Below are 4,698 nucleotides of genomic sequence, written 5' to 3'. Positions count from 1 at the left end.
CATCCTTTGGATCAGATTGAATTGCATAAACAAACTGGAGAAATGATTTATTCAACCTTGACTAGTAAGGCAATGATGGCCCAATGGTTGCAAAATTCCTTGGGTAACACAACTGCCCAACTACACTCTGAGAAAGCCTCCTCCCTGGCCAAATATAACAGAATAAAATATTTAGAAGAAATAATTATTGGATTGGGTCATGATCCCAAAGATGTAAAGGCTACAGAAGCCTTAATCAAAAAGAAAGATGAAGATATTGTTGCCTTAAGGAAGCAGCTAAAGCTATCTCCTTCATGGCATCCATAGACTCATGAGATCATAAAGCAAAAATTTGAAGAAGAGCTGATGGATTTGCTCTTAAAACTTAATGAAAGATTGAATGAGACTGAGCAAGAACTTGAAAAAGCATTAAAGGACAAGCAGGGAGAGTCGACCTCTCAGCCTCCCAATGTGATGCCAGTAGTCTCAACAGTAGACCCTTCAACCCATGGAGCAGCACTAGCACCAAACATTCCAGCAGCCACAACAGAAGTGGTCATAGGTACAACAACAACAGGAACAACAGGAGCACCACAGGATAGTACTGCCAATTTAAGCACAGAGGAACTAATAAAATCAATGGAGGACATGAAACTGCAAGTTTCAGAGCTAAATAAGGTAAAAGAGCAGTATGCCAACTTAGAGAAAAGGTATGATCTCTCAAAAATAAGTGTTGCAGAAAAGACAAGAGAGATTAAAGGGTTAGAAAACAAAGTGAAATCATTAGAAAAGGATCTTACTTTTGACAAGCCTCTTGCAGAAATTAAGAAAATTCTTTCGGCCAACATCACTCAGTCAATAAATGATGTTTAACCATCAATCCAAATAATTTTTTAGCAAATCGATTTAGTAAAGGTAGCTCGAGAAGAGGTTCAAAAGACAAGGACAAAGTTAGGAAATATGCCTGAGGAAGCCAGCAGGCTTATATAGTTTTTGAATACCAGGAATAAGTATCAGCTTGAAGAGTTGGGAATTCAAGATAGAACAGAAACAATTTTGGAAGTCAAAATGGTTTTTGCTAAAAGAACTTTGATGCAAAACTTAGAAAGAAGGTGCCATGACATGTAGGAAGGAATTAATGCTTTCATGAAAAGATTTGATATTTTGTAGAGTAAAGGGTTGCCTAGTCCTTTAGTTATTGATGATAAACTAATGAGGCATATAGAGTAATGGAGAAATTGGATCAATATGCAAGCAACCAAGGAGGTCCATCAACAAGTGCATCAACATCAAAAGCATTGTCTATAGGCAGAGTTCTCTATGACAGTCTAGAGAACTTATTCTATGTCGAGCATGAGATAAAGCCTCTGTTTCCAATTCAACCAACCTTTTTTAGGTACATCGAAACTGATGAGACCCTAAGAAAACTTCAAAAAACCAGAATGCTAGAAACATAATGGTGGGAAGAAATGTTAGAAATTTTGTAAAATTATCCTTGGTAAAAGGTAAATTTTGGTTATTTACCACAGTAAGTAATGGTAAAGAGGATAAACAGAGGTCAAACAGGTCGAAGAGTATCAGAGCAGGTAAAGAGTATCAGTGAAAACAGGGTAGCCAGCACAGAATTACCAAAGAAGACAGCAGCAAGCCAAATCATAGGGCCTGCCTCCAGCACACTCACAAGAATAGGAACAACACAACATCAGTTTGCCTTTTCTCCTATTTACAAGACCATATATCTCTATTTTCCTTGTCACTTATTCATAGTCATCCTAGAATATATCTCACTTTGTTATGAGATATTTTTTGTATAAATACTCCCTCAATTGGAGTATTGAAGGTGGATTCTTAGACATTGTTGTAATACTGATTATTTTGGAACAAAGTGTTGTTGGAAAAATTTTTGTATGGCTAGCTGGATGAAGAATTGATGTAAAGGACTTTTCACAAGATTCTTGAGTCAGACACCGGATCAATAAGTCTTCTACATCTCATGTTTTAAAGTTTTCTTGTTTATTATATCATCTGTGTTTCATATTTGAACGATAAACAAAAAAGAATAATTCAGAAAGTGCTTGAGTGCAATCTGTTTTCAATCGTTTTTGTTCTTAATGTTTTCCTCTAAACTTGCATAAACAGTGAATTCTTAATTGCTCCTGTTTCCTAGTTTATTCACTTTGATTATTTAGTAAAGAATTCTTAATTTCTCTATATTAGTAATCATCCAAGTTCCCTTTCTTAAAATATAATGAAGGATTCTTAATTTCCCTTCATCCATTTTGAGTCCATTCCATTTTTTTTAAGTCTTTATTTGTTCCCTGTTTAACTATCTTGCCCTGTGAAACCATCCCTTGTTTAGAAACGAAATCCAGTTAAGCCATCTTCTTTGACTCCATTAGCCCAATGGCCTAACTTACCCCTCTGCTATTGAATTTCACCACCCAAACACAATCAAACCCGTAAACTTTCATAACTAGCCTAATATATTTCAAAACAAAGCTAAAACTTAAAGAGAGAGCCCTCTCTGGGTACAGATTGGCTAGATTCTGTATCTAAAAGTTGGTTTGTGGTTACCTCGGACCCCTTTCCTCTTCCCAACAACTTCAAGGAAAATCTGAGTGATAACATAGTGGCGACTCCACTAGGGAACGAATAATTTGTTTGTTACTATTTTTTACTTTATAGACTACAAATGGAGCTTGAAGATTAGCCAGGTAGCCTTTGAACTGCTCTTGCTTTGCAATTGCATAAGTAAATGAATGCTACTTCAGTCTATCTCTAGTCTAGTTTATGGATTGAACATCTGGTTTCAAACACTTGATTAGTTCCTCTTGTAAAATAAGTATTTAAGAAAGTTCAAACCCATACCTAAAGCCTCTTAAAGAAACTGTTGAAGTTGTATTGTCAAACCCATTTAGAGAAAAACTAAAAATATACCTAGAAACCTGGCTTTAGAAAGGACTCATTACACCAGAGCTAATCTTGATCCAAATCCTCCACCTGTGTTTGAAAATCCTAATCTGATTCCCAGAATTCTTAGGAGACAGGAAAGCCAAGAAAGTTCTGCTAGTTCTCGGCCTCTCTACAGATCAATATCCTATCCTGTGAAGTGTATCTACCTTGAAGACGAACCCTTTGACAAGAAATTTGAGACCTCTTTATTTGTAACCTTTTCTGAGTCTGAGTTGGTCCGCTTGGTTCATGCCCCAGTATTTATTGAAGATTTACAATTTGAAGTTGTCACTTCACATCTTGATAGACATTTGCAGAACTCCATACAATCTGATTTTACCTCTGAAGGAACATCCAACCTTTCTATGATCATTACTGCCTTTCCAAGTCCATCACCATTTCCTTAAACATCTCAACCTCAAATCACCCCTTCTATCTCTCCATCCACCACTCCAACACCCATTGTTATCCCAATCCCATCTGTTGTTTCATCACTACCTACTACAATGGCAAACAAATATACTCCCTTGGTATTACCAGCCAATCCAGGGGCTATGCCCCAATACTATCAAAGTAAAATCACTCCTTTCGATGGTTTTGGTACTTACACTACACAACAACATACCAAAAAAATGACTCATTACTTTGAAATATATGAAATAGATGCATATGATGTAAGAATGAGAATATTTGTTCAAAGTCTGACTGGAGAAGTTAGAACCTAGTTTAGAACCCTTCCTGCAAACAGTATCAATGACCTAGAAACTCTTTATAGAACATTCTTAAACAGATGGAAAAAAAAGAAAGATCCTCTCCAAATCTTATCAGAATATGAAAACCTGAAGAGAGGAACACAAGAAACTGTGCAAGACTACTACACTAGGTTCAATAATGTTTACAACACTATCCCTCAAAACCTCAGACCTCCTCCAGATTTAGCATTAATCAAATTCCCTGATGGATTTGATTTTTACATGGCATACCAACTTAGGGAAAGATCTCCTCGAACTTTAGAAGATATGCAAAGTATAGCTGTCAGTGTTGAAGCCAACATGATATCTAAATGAGCTAAGGCTAGAAGTGAAAGGAGGATACCATTGAAAGAAGAACCCTCAACCTTTGAACAGAAACTGGATGCTATTATTAAAGGGATGGATAGGCTAGGAGATAGAGTATAAACAATTGAAAGAAAATCCCCTTGGGATGGTCTGCTGACCAATACTGGAAGAAATCCAAATTTCAGAAAAAACCAAAACCAAAACACTGGAAAGACTGGTCCTGATCAAAACATTAGGCCCCCATTCCAGGAAAATTATGCTGAAGCCTCAACTTCTGATGAACCAATAAAAGATACTCAAATAAACTTGATGGGACTCAATAATGAACAACAAGTTTTCTTGACCCAAGAGGATCAAGAAGCTCATATTCTTAAACAATTCCAAACTCAGTCAGGTGAATCATTTGACTTCAGGGAGGGATATGATACAACCATTTATAAAGTTCACAAGCAATATAATCTGAGGAGCAGAAGAATTGATGTCCTTGAAACCAACAAACAGAAAGCTACAAAATAGCCCAACAAAGGTAAGACCAATACCACCCCTGTACATATTCTTTCTAGATCAAATTCTAATCCTGCTAATCCAATTATTGAAGATGTATCCGATAATCAGCCCAACAATAGACAACTCTCCACTTCTCTTCCTCCCAAAGGAAATGTGGAAGAACCTCCAGAAGTTGATTTGGAAACAACTTCAGTTCATAACC

This window comes from Pinus tabuliformis, chromosome 2_1, assembly GCF_031772625.1.
Source record: "Pinus tabuliformis cultivar Carrire ecotype Pingquan chromosome 2_1, CPIR1, whole genome shotgun sequence".
In the NCBI taxonomy this organism is placed as follows: domain Eukaryota; kingdom Viridiplantae; phylum Streptophyta; class Pinopsida; order Pinales; family Pinaceae; genus Pinus; species Pinus tabuliformis.
Note: the sequence above shows the minus strand (reverse complement) of the source record.